Source organism: Natrix helvetica, assembly GCF_964273705.1.
Source record: "Natrix helvetica genome assembly, chromosome: 6".
In the NCBI taxonomy this organism is placed as follows: Eukaryota; Metazoa; Chordata; class Lepidosauria; order Squamata; family Natricidae; genus Natrix; species Natrix helvetica.
In genome coordinates this window covers 69,056,469-69,072,265 of record NC_138553.1, presented here as the reverse complement: position 1 = coordinate 69,072,265, position 15,797 = coordinate 69,056,469, and the positions used below count along the sequence as shown (strand labels likewise).

Sequence of the window (15,797 nt, the reverse complement as noted above, 5' to 3'; positions counted from 1 at the left end):
ATTTGTATATATGTGATACAATCTTTTAATGTTTCCTGTGGTATAATTAAATCATTTAAATGAAATGGCAATTAAATGAATTCATTTTTTAAAGCCAATTCTTTCCATGACATACAGTAATTAATTTGCTTTGAAATTATTGAAGAAAGTGTCTATAGCAGGTGGCAGGCTTATAAGAACTGCAATATTTGATAAGTGGCTTCTTATTTTGAATCAATAAAAGATATATAAAAGGTACGTATTCTGACCTTCAGAAAGATGTTTTATTTAACTTTGTATCATGCAAATACTCTCTCAGGTTCTGCTTTGGGGTAAACTGAAACACACCATATGACCAAGAGTCAAACTTTTCCATGCAACTCTATGCACATACTATGAAGAGGTGTTATAAAGATAAGCCAGTGTGAAATTAAAACAGATAAATATGTAAGTAAGCTATCTTCATTTTCATTTTTTTTTTTTTTTACAAAATGGTACTGATCAAAATAAGGCCGTGATTTTAATTGTATAATCAGATGTTCTTTTCAGCTAGTCAAAAGTTTGCATTGAATAAATGATTCAAATCTATTTCAACTTTTGGCTAATGTTTACATTTCAGTAACTACAGTAACTAGATCTCCATGGATTAGGAATGTATTATATTTAAATACAAATCCATGTTTTTTTGAAGATTTAATCAATATCTATTAATTGAAATACATTTCTAAATGTTATTTGAAAAATGCCCAAAGCTGCTTAAATATCCGAAAAGGTAAATAACACAAAAGAAAATGCATTTCACCAAAGAAAAACTAATATAATGAATTTTCCAAATATCAAAATTCATTCACACCACTTTGTTAATTCTGTAGTTGCTTCCAGCCTTTCTATTTTTCTTTTTCGTTGTAAACTTGGGGCTTTTCAGAATTACTGTTAATTTTCAGTTCTCACTACTTTATGTTTCCGGTTTAAAATGTTTGTGGATGCAGTGCATCTTTACATAGCAAAGATCACTAAAGACAAAAAGATTTTCTAATTTATAGCATTACATTTACATTTTTAACTGTTCAATAGTTACCTTTCCCATTCACCAGCAGAAAGCCTCACCATAAAAAGGAAGACCACTATATAATAACAGATTACAGCTTTACTATAAAGCAGAGGTCTTAATACAATTATATGTGTTCTTTTACTTTTAAATGGCAAGTCTTTGAGCAAGTAGACAAAAATTGCCATAAAAAGGTCAAAATATATAAATCTGAGTTTTTCCTGGTCAGATTTATCTTCATGATTTGTACAAAACTCAGTAAGTATACTTTCAACAATTACACTTGATTTTCAAAGACTAATTAAACAATACCTACATATTCCTAGTATTTTAAAATGTATCAAAGGCAAAATTACATTATTCTGTAGAGAACTGTCTCATAAAAATAAAAAAATATTGATGCTTTATCTTGGCGTAAGTCCAAAGGAATACAACTGGTCAAACAAGTGAACAAATGCTTTTGCATATTCTTTTTAATGGATCATAATGGTTATATTCGGCATACTCTTACAGAATCCTTCAAATGCTGAAGAGACAAATGTCTGGGAGTCAACGAAGCAGTAATCTGATAATTACATGGTTCAATCCAGTGTGATGGAATTCTGTATATTTAGTCAACATACATGTCTCTTCATGAAAAATACATAGCTGTGGAATTAAAAAAACATCTAACAATAAAATATATAAATATTACATCTCTGCACCCAAGGTAATGGTCATGAGGTAAAAACTAAATATATTCAGACATCTTAATTATGTATAGAAAGATACGTTTAATAAATATTAATTCAATTGTATTTTCGAGTTACAGGTACATAAGACAGTTTAAACATATGTATTTTATAAATGAATTATTTCTTTATATAAATACTATAACTATAAGCTACTCAATATCTCTGGAAACGGAAAAGTGTTAAGGATAAAATATATATTCCTACTTTATGCTACAAAATGAAAGCTAGTAAAAAGAAATGTGTGTTAAATCAGAAGTCATTTAATAGTAGACAGAATTAGGATGAAGCTTTTGTTTGCATTTGCAATTTTTCACCCCTATTTCCCTCTATCCATACTCTTCCACATTCAGTTTACATTACTAATGTTAGGGCAGTATCCTTACGTAGTTTATGAATTTGATTTATACATAAATAAGATGACTGGTGATACGAATGGGCAAAATAGGTATTTTAAGTGGTTATTAAAACCTCATCTCTCCCCACCTAAAGCAGGATAAAATGTGAATTAAAATATAAAAGTGAGACATGGCAGAAGGAAGAGATAAAAGCCTGCTTGTAAGACATGTACCCAAAACCACAGTTCAGCTAAAGTTCTTACAGAGCCACGTAGTCAGTACCTGTGGCCCAAGACAAAAGGAGAAGTAAGATAATATCTACTTATAAGGCTTCTTTTCTCAAGATAACCAATAAGAAATGGGTTAAGTGTTTGCGTGTTACGCTGCTTTTGAGAAGAATGCGTGCTTCGATGATAAGGGTTGTTCAGAAGTTGCATGCTAGCCTTTGACTAGTTTTCTGAACCTGGCTGCCAATAAACTTCTTGATCCCGAGACGTCTAAGACCTGTCATTTTCTGCAACACCCCCACCTTAAAGAAAGCAGGATATGACATCCGGCCCATGAAAACGACATGCCCAGGCGCCGAAATCTAGGTAGTAAGTTATTATTCAGAGAGAGCAGTTGTTGAGACGCGTCTATGGAGTAAGGTTTTCCACGAGTTTTAGAAAATAACATCCGCTCCCTATCGGAGATGATTTTGTGCATCCTTTTTTTTCTGAAGAGGAAACGGCAGCGGTCCATTCAGCATCCGTATCTGAATAAGGGATCCATCGCTCGCAACTTCGGTTGACACCCTCAGGTCTCCGAAGCACAAACTCTTCTTCTCACCCATTCGCTCCCGCTTCCTCAACGGCAACCATTTTGTCGCCCCGCTCTTCCTTTTTGGCTGCCCCCTCCCCCTTCTTCTCCAACCCATGACGACTGCACGCGACGGTCCCGTGACGCGCACCGCTGCGCCGATGAAAGATCGCGTGCGCGTGACGCCTTTCACTCCGGCCAACGGAGGTCGCGACGCCTCTCTCGCCGTCTGGGCTTTACCGCTCGGATTTGCGTGCCATGTCGTTGGCTCCGCCTTCCCTCGCCGCTATCGCTGCCGCTCTACTGCCCCGAGCGCTGCACATGCGTAGTACGAGCCGGGGCGTCCAAGCCGGGGGAGTCGGAGTTCAGTGTCGCGGTAGCGGGAGACAAAGCAAGTGAGGAAATGAATGAGACGGGGATCCTGGAACCTTCCTGTTAACCTCTTCGGCGCTGGCAGGTAGAGCGGGAGGCGCTGGGGGAAAAAAGGTGAGGAGAGCAAAGACCCGCCCGGGAGGGAAGACGATGTACGCGCGGTGCCCGTCTCCTGCTTCCCCCCCCCCCACCGGGCAACCGCCGAAACTCCTTTCCGCCACCGCCGTGGCAGGGACGCTGAAATCCTTCCGCTGGGGACGGAGCTCTTTCGTCATCCCAGCCCGGGAGGTTCTCCGTGGAATTGGAGTCGGCCGGGCGCAGGAACCAACGCCGGCCCGGGTGCGCTGCTCCTTCGCTCCTTCGCATGCGTCCGCCGGCCTTTATTGTTTGAGGGCAGGGACGGAGCCTCGGTCGGGAGGGATTCCCGTGGGCCCCTTCCAAAGAGCCGCCGCCGGGATCTCCCTGCCGTCTCCTGTCTACCACATCCCCCCTCCCGCCCCTTTCCCTTTGGAAAGGACGCACTTTTCTTTTACAAGGGTGCAGAAGTAGCGCCCGGCTTTGTCCGTTTGGAGCAGGGCCGCCCCCCCCCCCACTTCCAAACGGCGCCTTCCTTTTGCCTTGCCTGCTTCCCTCCCTTCAAGCGAGGCTTCGTCCTTTTCTTTTTTTGTCGTCGTCCTTTGGCTCCCTCGTTCTCTTTTTCTGTCAGACTTCGTGGCCCATCCGTGGCCATATGGCTGCTGAGGGGAAACGAGGGTGTTGTTGAGCCATGCTGGGTGGAGCGACACCGCACCTTCCCCCCCCCTCCCACCCCACCCTTCGTCCTTTGTCAACAACTCAAGGGAGACCCTTGGCGTGGCAAGGTGGGGTGGAGTGGGGGGGGGGGCGCTGTCTGTCTTTTAAAATCAGCCCAGCTCCTCTTTCCTGGACCGAAGTTGAATGAGGACTTCCCTGACCCTGACTGAAAAATCTGATGAGAGGGGAAGGACTTTTGGGGCCTTATTTCTGTTGATTATTTTATTTTATTTTGTCAAGCATGAATTAGATAACAGATATAAGTATAAACATGTATATATGAAATGAATAGGAATTCAAGGGAATATTAGGACAGGGACCGTAGGCGCTCTGGTTCCCTTAATAATAGTAATAATAGTAATAATAATAAGTTCACCTTTTTTCCAGCCAGTGTTTACCTAGCACTATTTGTGTTTCTGCAGTCCTAAAAGTGGCCTCTTTTCAGGTGGAGGAAAGCGCTCATGTAGGAAACCTTGTGGCCAAAGTCACTCTGAAAGCACAGAGAGATTGGAATATTAGTTAGTAACCAGTCTGATTCTATACATAAAAAGTAAATCTCTAAATTCGATCCAGTTGCATTTTCAGTTGCAATGCTTCCCGTGTAAAGTTTGTGAAAAAAATATTTGATGATTGAGAACTTTGAGAGTAGGTTGTTAGAAATCCATCAGAGGATTATTGATGCAACTGAGCAAATAGAGATGGATCATTGAAAGATATAAGACCCAATGCTTTGATGTAGCTCTTCCCAAATATCCCAGAAGATGTCATGCTTTCAAAACCATTTTTTCCCTTACAAAAAATCCATAAGCAGTTTCTAGTCATTGATGAATATCAAAAATTGCATTTCTTTAATCAAATAAGTCAGTTTGGCCATTCAGCAAGTTCTGTCAATAAGCCTAACCCTATTCCTCCATGGTGGGTAGTACCTAATTTTTCCATCTATGTGCATATAATAATCTTACCACAGTAATCATATATTGAAATAATCTTCCGTGACTTTTTTTCTGTCTTTTGAATCATTGTAACAGCATAAATGTGGAAAAAAAACAGATCTAAGAATTTTTAAAAATGGTTGTTAATTTACTGGGAGGAATAATAGTTTATTTGTGAGGCATATATTTTTTCCCTAAGGTTCCAATATAAATATTTTACTTAACTGTTTAAGCAGACTTTTTTTATTTTTCAAGGTTTATAATTTAGGATGAATGAAATATGATTTTTCTCTGTGTTAAAATTTAAAAACTGCTACTTTAGAGGGACCGGTAAACATCTAGAAAAGGGAAGATAGTGGGAGAGAAAAACTTGTTACTGAACTTGAACAAACAAAGAGATCATAGAATATGTAACAAAATTACATACTCCATGATCTCAGTCTTGAAAAAAGGAGGTAACTGCTACTAATGTATCCTAGCCACATCTTCCTGGACATAGGCAATATAATCAATAAAACTTCCACATACATGTATACCCACACTTGATTACAACCTAAATTGTAATAAATAAGATTTGTCACAAATACATCAATTCTTTTGTCATATTTGCTCAGAAAAATATATTACCTTGCTCAACAAAGCTTTTTCGTAAACAATCTAACCTAGGATTGTAGCCAGCTTTGCATAATTTTAATTGAATTAGAATTTATTTTAGAAATAAAAATAAAGAATTGAAATTCAATATTTTCTTCATAGGGTTTTTTTTTTAATTACTGGCATAAATTAGAATCCTTTCCGGAAAGTAAACAAGCTTTAAAAAAATGTTGAAAATATCAGATCTTGTACCATCCTGACTAAATGATAACATTCCTTCAAGCGTGTTAAGACATAGTTATTCTTGTTATTAACATTAGTAAAATTGATAACAGTTAATAATGATTACCACATTCAATTTATGACTAAAAAAAGATCAGCTGTGAGAATCTGAGGGACTCTTTACACAAGCAACTAATAACATGCAATTACAATCTCAAGGTGACTGTCTATATTGTAAAATGTGAACTACTTCAGTCAAGGAAAATTTAGGTCTAAGTTTACCAAAGACTACACTCTTTAGTATTTAATGTATAGAAAATATTCATTTTTGCACTTCGTTATACTATATTTCATTTTTGTCATTCTATTTTTTTCTTGTTCCATCATTTGCCTCTTCCAGTTGTTTCTAGATCTTCAATTGGAAGAAGTATCCTTGCATTCTCTAGACAAGTTTTTGGTGATAGCTCTGCAATAAATACAGGTAGTCCTCAACTTACAACAGTTCATTTAGTGACCGTTCAAAGTTACAGTGACACTGGAAAAAGTGACTTATGACCATTTTTTACACTTATGACCGTTGCAGCATCCCCATGGTCATATGATCAGAATTCAGGCACTTGGCAACTGATTCATATTTATGATAGTTGCATTATCCCAGGATCATGCACCTTTTCCAAACTTCTGACAAGCAAAGTCAGTGGGGAAGCCAGATTCAATTAACTGTGGTACTAACTTAATAACTGCAGTGATTCTCTTAAATATGGCAAGAAAGTTTGTAAAATGGGGCAAAACACCCTTAACAAATATCTTACTTAGCAACATGAGTGTTGGGCTCAATTGTGGTTGTAAATCGAGGACTACCTATATGGAGAAACTGCCTAAATTGTCTTATTTTTAAAGGGAGGAGTTACGGAAAAAGGTAAATGTTAATTCAGAAAAAAAATCTGTAACTTTGTTTTTATACATACAGTATTTTTAAACCAACTTCAGAAACAATTAATGCAACTGTTCTAAGAAAATAATTTCCCAGTTACATATCTATTTTGCATCTATGGTCAATACAACTACCATAATGGATTTAATTCATAGATGAACTTTTTATCCTTTCTATATTTTTACAAAAATTGATAATAACTTTGTATACTCTAAAATATTTGGTATACTGACATTTATATTAAGTTAATGAATGCATTTACTTCTTAATTATCTTAAACTACTATAAGGTGGTAGTAAAAGCCATATGTAATATTAGCTCTAAGTCACAACTTACAGTGATTCTGATAAAAATAAGCTGTAGCTCAACTCTGAGCTCATATGTTTTTCTTCTCTACTAGGGCAAAAATGACAAAAATACCTAAACCTTTTATTTAAATATCATAAGTCAATCTGTCAAAACTCAATCCTTTTATCATTTTTAAACATTTGTATCGCCTTGAGCTCTTGCTATAGGATATAAATGTAGCAAGTTATATACATAGATCATGTGTGTCAAACTCGATCATGTATCGTGACGTATCACAACTTTTTCGCCTTTGCAGAGCTGGGGTGGGTGTGGCCTGCATCTGACAGACCTGACATAGATAAAACATTAAAAGTTGGGTTTCATTCAAAAAATACATAAGACTGGAAACAGTTCATCAGATTTGGAAAATGCAATAAGCTATCATTAATTTTAAAAATAGAAAATCTGAAACTCTAAATTTATGACCTTAGGTCCTAGAGTGCAGAGACTGTTTATCCTTTTATAATGAACGATGACTTATCTGAATGTAGCTACTAGGAATTTTAGCATAGCAATGAAAAACATGAAAAGCTATGATTTTTGAGTATCTGTGTAGTTTGAGGCCCAAAATCTAAAGTGAAATAATTGCATAAAAGTTGTATTTTTCTCCTATGAAAAATATGACTAGATAGCAAGAGGAGATACCTTGTTTATAGTTTCTGAAAATGTGTTTAGTAGTTTTATGATAAAATATTTGTATTGCTCCCTCATTCAGGTGTATAATGAAGACTAGGATAAATTATTTGCTATATAAGTATTCTTCCAATAATATTTTCATCTATTACATATCTTTTCATTTGAAATAATAATTACTATTACCTTTTGTTGTTGTTGTTATTATTATTTTCCTATTGTAGTCTCTCATGCAGACTACAAAGCCATAACATCATTAGACACCCTATTCAGAAAAGAAAATTACCAAAGTTAGAAGCAAATCTTGGTACATGAACCAAACAGTTATAATTGAGAATAAGAATAAGCTGCAATATGCTTTGGCTGGTGTATTACAGGTTATTTTGCATCATGGTATTCCATAAATTAAATGGGCAATTGATTCACAGCAGGAAGGATAATATATCTTGGTTAATAAAAGTATTAAAAGAACAAGTCTGGAATTTTATATTGGGTTCAGAAATAGAATGGATGATGTAATTCCCAGTATAATTTGATCAAAACATCAAGACTCCGCTAAGATAGGTGCATAGGGAAACTGATTAAAACTACCCTTTTAAAATTGGCCCAAATCAGAATATAGTCTTGAATAAATAACTGTTGTAACAATGCTGTTTTTGACTTTAGTAGCTTGTCAAAATGCTTAGAGAATTTTAATTGTTCCAGTATCATAAGAAATCAGTTTCTTGTAAGTCAGCCTTTATTAGAAGTTTCTTAAATGTTCTACCATGATAGATAGGTAGAACATTGAGCTCCTTTTTTGACTCAAATGTAATTACTCAGTTTTTATATTCAAATTGCTAATTATTAATATGTAGGCCACCTTTAGAATTGCAATAAATCATTACTTGTGATGAGAATACAGTATTTTGTTGTGTGTTTTTTTTCTCTCTTTCCATACACAGAATGCATGAATGGAGATTTTAATTGTAGAATTTTTAAGCACAATTTCTTTGTTGTCCAGATTTGGAGGATTATAGCCTGTGTATATTTTTACAATCAAGGTTATCAAATTGCAAATTGATATTTTCATAATTAAATAACCATAGGGTCCAGAAAGTGAAAAGGGGAGTCTGATATTCTAGCATTTAAAGAAGATGGTTACCATTACATCTGAAATGGCTAAATCATTATTGCCTAGTGAGAGATGCCTCCATCAAAAGCTTTCTACAAATAGTAATAAAGAGACATGAAAAAATAGTAACATAAATGCTATTTGTCTTTTGTACAGGATTGAAGAAAATGCTGATCTCTTCTTTCAGTAAAGTGTGAAAATTACTTTGTCTCCTATTTCATACGACGCCTAATTAGACAGATGAAACCTACGAGGTGGGTGAAATAATATGATAAGCATTGTTGAATAGAGTAAAAAAAAGTCATAATGAGAGGTAAATTCCTCTAATTTATTTCAGTTAGGTGTATTTTGCAGTTTTATTTGTTCCTTAATCTCTTACTTGTTGAGAAGAAAGCATATCTTTTTTTCACTTTTTATCTTCCATCCATATTGTGTTCCATCAAAGTCAGCATTTTGGAAACTAAAGATAATAAATAGACCATTAGCATAATATAGGAAGCTACGGACTGCGACATGAGCAGACAAGGAAATATTCTAGAGCTAGTGGAGTAGGAGTGAGGAATAGATCATGAAATTAGGCACAGGAATGGGATGACAATGATAATGATGATATCCCACTTTCTGCCTCTAAATCTAGTGCATGTCAAACATCAAAAAATAATTGAATCTACCATTGGATTACTATAATGATACAAAACCAAAATACATTTGTTCAGTTAATACATTTACTTTATCCAAACTTGCTATCCAGATTGGGCAGGGGGGATTACTGATGGCAGGAGCTAAATTGATGAAGGTAGGAACTGAAATATAACCTCTCTGCTTGCTTCATGTCGGGTAAACTTAGTATGTAGTTCCTTGTCTGTATTGAGGTTTAAAAACACATTTACACAAAGGTTTGGATCCAGCCCACCAGAAAATATCATGTATTCTTGTTTGGGTTTTGCTGAAGGGGATTGGGAAGAGAATAATAATAATAATAATAATAATAATAATAATAATAATAATAATAATAATAATAATAATAATAATAATAATAATAATAATAATAATAATAATAATAATAATAATAATAATAATAATAATAAAAAATCTCAGTCAAACAAGCATTGCAATAGTCCCTCCTATTTCCTTTCTACAAAGTCAACAGCTACTGATAGTTTATGCCTGTGATAAACATATTCTTATTATTATCTTTGTTGAATCTATGTTCAACATTCAGAGAGCTAACATATATTTTTATCTGTAATCTATGTAATGGTTGAATGTAGAAATAGATGTAGAAAACCATTCTGAATGCAACTTCCAAGTCATCCCATAAGCACAGGCCTTTATAAGAATTTACAGAATCAAACATTAAGGCAAAATAATGTTTTCATAAATATAGAACTCTTAATAGCAAAATTTATTGCCCATGAAAAAACCTAAATTAGATCTTTGAATTCTCACCATGAATGACAATGAATGCAAATAACTGCAGTGTAGGTTTTTTTAAAATTATACCAGTATTTTTCCTCAAAATATGTTGCTATTTATTTTCCCTTAGCTTAAAACTAAAGAAATAAGCAGATTATTACTTATTTAAGGGAATAAATCAAACTTGGAAGTGTGACATTTAACTTCCTTTATTTCTGTTATTTCTAGATGATAGGAGCAGATGGTAGAACTGAATGTATACTCAACTACTTCTTGACTTCCCACCCTGCAACACAACGGATATAGTTCCAGCACTATATATAATCCGGAAATCTAAATATCCTGGGAATCAGACAACACGACCTAAAACACAACCTTTTGTTTTACCTTTATCTGTTTACATGATTTAAAATGCATTTAATTTGAATTCCAAATCTTCATTAAGATATGAATACACAGCAGAAATAACTGAGCTCATGGATACAAATATAGCAGAGTCTCCACAAATCAGCGATAATTTGATGATGGATAAAATCAACAATTTAAAAGTGGAACCAGAAGATGATAGTAATTGTATTTTAGAAACGATAGATATAAAAACTGAAAAGATCGATAGCAGTGATGAACAGGATGACAGAGAAAAGAATTTTGTCCGTAACAACTCAGACAAATTCATCTCTGCAGAGAATGAGGATGATTATGGTTCTCTTTTTTCCCAATATAGCAGTACTCTCTATGATGTAGCCATGGAAGCTGTAACACAGAGTCTTCTTTCAAATAGAAACATAAGCTCCCGAAAAAAATCCCCTGCTTGGAACCACTTCTTTATATCTCCTAGGGACAGTACCAAAGCAATATGTATGTACTGTATGAAAGAATTCAGCAGAGGTAAAAATGAGAAAGACTTAAGCACAAGTTGTTTAATGAGGCATGTGAGGAGAGCTCATCCAACTGTACTCATTCAGGAAAATGGAAATATACCAGCTATATCTTCCTTTTCTTCATCTCCTACATTACTATTGCCACCTCAGCCTGCAGATACTGGAGATGTAACTCACGTGCTAACTCCTATAAAATTAATTAAGAAAACTTGTTCTAAGATTCCATCCCCAGATCAAATTATGGAGGAATCTGTTCCTGTAGTTTCTATTGAAGAAATACCTTCAGATTTGTCACATACTGAAAAGAACAATAAAGAAGAAGCTGGTGTTGGATTGTCACTACACGTGCCCAACAGTCAATATGAAGAAATTGACAATATAGCAGAGAAAACTCTTCAAGTTCCTAAGACTACATCTGGCTCAAGGAGGCGATCTGCTGTATGGAAACATTTTTATTTATCTCCTCTAGATAACTCAAAAGCTGTCTGCATTCACTGTATGAATGAATTCAGCAGAGGAAAGAATGGAAAAGATCTTGGAACGAGCTGCTTAATACGGCACATGTGGAGAGCTCATCGTTCTATTGTTCTACAGGAAAACGGAGGAGGTTCGAGCATACCCCCTCTGTACTCTGCTCCTCCAACTTTATTACCACCTTTATTAGCTTCGGATGGAGACCCAAGTTCTGTATCCTCTGGAAAATTAGCTAAAGAACCAACATCTGTTTGCTCTTCTCCAGACAGAATAGCTGAAGAAAATAATTCCAATCTTCCTTTGGGGGATACTCTGATTGAGGATTCCTCATTGTTTTCATCATCCGAAGATATAGGGGAAGCTTCTTTAGTTTCTTCTCCTGAAAAAAGCCCATTGTTATTGGAGCATGGCTCTGTTTTTCATCAGAATAAACGCATAATGCGAAAGCTGAAAGCTGAAGTATGGAATCATTTTTCTTTGTCTCCAGGGGATAATCGAAAAGTTATATGTAGACACTGCAGCTGTATGTTAAACCATGGGAAAAAAGGTGATCTAGGCACAAGTTATTTGACAAGACACTTATACAGGCGGCATCCTGAAGTTATAGGAATCCAAAAGAACTTCATAGATGTCAGTTTAGCAAATTCTCCTTATGCTACCTTGGCTTCTGCAGAACGTTCAGCTTCAAAACTGACTGACTTGCCCACAATGGTTACTAATGAAACTCAAGTCATATTTCCTGTTAGTAGCAAAAAGACCTCAAAACTGTGGAACCATTTTTCAATTTGTTCTGCAGATTCAACTAAAGTAATATGTATGCACTGTGGACGTACAATAAGTCGAGGGAAAAAGCCAACCAATTTGGGTACCAGTTGCCTTTTAAGACATTTACAACGGTTTCATAATCATGTCCTAAAACCAGATGCCTCAGAGCCAGTATTGTCCTCTTCTACAAATAAGCACGTACCTCTGAGTACAGATCTTTTAGGATCTTCATCTTTTGATGAAACCACTGACAAGTTTTCTGACACGCATCCTGTTGCCAAAAAAATTACAACTCTTGTCGCTGAAATGATTGCACTTGATCTTCAGCCATATTCTTTTGTAGATAATATTGGTTTTAATAGATTGCTTGAATACTTGCAACCTCAGTATTCATTGCCTTCACCATCTTATTTTTCTCATACTGCAATCCCTGATATGTATGATAGTGTGAAAGAAATAATTGCTTCACATCTTAAAGAAGCTGAAAGTGGTGTAGTCCACTTTACCTCTGGAATATGGATGAGCAATCAAACTCGGGAATATCTAACCCTCACAGCTCACTGGGTAACATTTGGGTCACAAGTTCGGCCTCAGTGTGAAGATTACCATTGTTCAGCTTTATTAAATGTTTCACAGATTGATTGTGACTATAATGGTATCAGCATTCAGAAGCAACTAGAATATTGGTGGGAAACCTGGATAACCTCAATTGGACTACAGATTGGGATTACTGTTACAGATAATCAGACAATAGGAAAAACTTTAAATGAAGGGGAACATTCAAGTGTGCAATGCTTCTGCCACACAGTGAATCTCATAGTGAATGAAGCTATTAAAAGCCAAAGGATGGTTCAGAACCTGCTTAGCATTGCCAGAAAGATATGTGAACGTGTCCATCGCTCATCAAAAGCAAAAGAGAAGTTGGCAGAGTTGCAGAAAGAATATCATTTGCCACAGCATCAGCTGATCCAGGATGTCCCATCAAAATGGAATACATCATTTCATATGCTTGAAAGGCTAATTGAACAGAAAAGAGCTATTGATGAAATGTCTATAGAGTGTAGTTTCAGGGAATTAATAAGCTGTGATCAGTGGGAAGTGATGCAGTCAGTCTGTCATGCACTCAAACCGTTTGAAGTTGCAAGTAGAGAGATGAGTACACACATGTCCACTTTAAGCCAAGTAATTCCAATGATTCATATTCTAAACCGGAAAATTGAACTACTGTTTGAGGAAACAATGGGCATAGATACTATGCTAAAGTCCTTAAAAGAAGCTATGGTGAGTAGATTATCCTCCATACTCCATGATCCAAGATACATTTTTGCTACACTTTTAGACCCTCGTTATAAGACCTCCTTATTCACCGAAGAAGAAGCAGAACAGTATAAACAGGACTTAATCAGGGAGCTAGAAATACTAAATGCTACCTCAGATGATAATAAACCAGTTTCCAATGGTTGTGGTATAGGTTCATCATCTAAAATCTCTTACGGGAACAATAGTCTTTGGTCACTAATGGAAGATATGAAAAAAGGAAAACCTCCAAAAGAAAAGACTAAGTTGCCACAGGAAATGGTGCTTTTATATCTGGAGGAAGAAGTGCTTGAGCATAACTATGATCCCCTCGCTTACTGGAATTTTAAGAAATCCTCTTGGCCAGTATTGTCAAAATTAGCTGTTCGTTTCCTAGGTTGTCCTCCAAGCATCGTTCCATCAGAGAGATTATTCAGTACATCCAATGAAAGCATCAGCTTTAGTCAATCAAGATTAACAATGGAACACTTTGAAAAACTTATATTTTTGAAAGTAAATCTTCCTTTGATATACTTCCAGTATTGAAATTAATGAACAGGCTGCCAGTCTAAACTTGTTGTTCACTGGATTACTATATTTGTAACTTAATTGCTCCATTTAGGGGTCATGTATGACAGCTAATCAATGCCTCTTGTTTGAAAATTATATTTTTCAGTTCTATGTCTACATGTGCCTTATCAGTAGTCCTTCAGGCCAGATATAGTGTATATACATTTTCTTTTTTAAAAAAAACTCCTATTAGATTTAGCCTTGTCTTCGTCCCAACTATTAAAAAAAATGTAGCTTTTGATTGAATATTGTAAATGAAATTTTAAAACATTTTGAATAGAATGGCAAAACGGATGTAAAAACTTCTATTATGTAGCTTTTTATTGAATTATGTAAAAAAAAACAGAAACCAGGTACTGTATATTAGCTGAACATTGCTTTAATTGCAGAAAAAAGCTGTATATAAAGGTGGAAATGAAGCCATCTTCTTATTTAGCAGGTTTTAACTGCAGGCTTAATGTGCTTACGTTCAACTATGTATGTACTAAAGATGGCGGTTGAATTAGTATTTGACTAAACTTAGAATTATTAAGAAACACCAGTTATACAGTAATCTATAAATTTGCCATTCATGGTCTTTATTCAGGTTTTTTTTTACACTGTAACTGAATTAGAGCTTGAGTATTTATAAGGTTTTTGGGTGTTTATTTTCAAAATTTTCCAATTAATGTTTGTTATTTAATGCAGTGCATTGAAAGATAAAAAATATAAAGAAAGGGCATCATGCCAAGTCTTTCACAATTGAATGAATTAAACATTACTTCTTGGGAAAATGTAGTTGAGGTTTCCCATGTAATTGAAAATTATATATGGCATTCTTCCATTATTTCTGTTACCCGAAGTTGATTTTCAGTGAATATCCTTTCTAAGATTGTGCAAATACTTTGGAAAAGGTGCTTCAGAATAAGCAGGACTTGCATCTGGTTGTCCTTGCATGCACAGGCACTTCAATATGCACCTGAAGAATTTGCACAGCCCATAGACAAGAGTCCTGCATAGAATGTTATACAGTAGAACTGACCGTAATTGATAGTGTCTATCAGCCAAGTAGGATATTGTAGAATTTTAATAATCCTCAGACAGCAGGTGAGAATAGCCAGCACTTGCATTTGCTGTCCATATTTTAAAAGATTATTTCTCCCCCCTCTCCTCATCCCCCAATGCATTGATAAAATTCTTTGGGAAATTAACTACAGCTTTTAGGAAAGATGTAGTTTTGTTAAAATACTGTACTGTACCTCTGGCTAATTTTTGCATTTATTATGTTTTAGTGTATTTATAAATGATGGATTCAGTTTCTGAAATTAAATATCTTATTTGCAATTTTTAGAGAATGAGTCTACATCAGCCATTCTCCCCTCCCCCTCTTAGAATGCAATGGGGACTTAGTGATTCTGGAGTGCATGGGCATAATCTGGATATAACTTTTTGAATAAGAATTAGAAGGCAAGTTTCTACAGTTCTTTCAATCAAATATTTCCTTGTAGTATTTCTGTCTCCCATACAGTGAGATGCCTGATGTAATGATGTGGTATTGGCCCAAATATAATTGAAATATTT

At 35.5% G+C, this 15,797-nt stretch overlaps 1 long non-coding RNA gene across 2 annotated transcripts; it reads left to right on the top strand.

The window, feature by feature from the left end:
* The first annotated feature begins 1,421 nt into the window (after positions 1–1,421).
* LOC309394697 lies at positions 1,422–15,797 on the top strand. Of its 2 annotated transcripts, none has more exons than XR_014175769.1 (3): positions 1,422–3,380; positions 8,992–9,089; positions 10,480–15,797. It is a non-coding gene; the product is annotated as an uncharacterized lncRNA (long non-coding RNA). The 2 variants fall into 2 exon arrangements; XR_014175770.1 differs by lacking the exon at positions 1,422–3,380 and adding an exon at positions 3,456–3,605.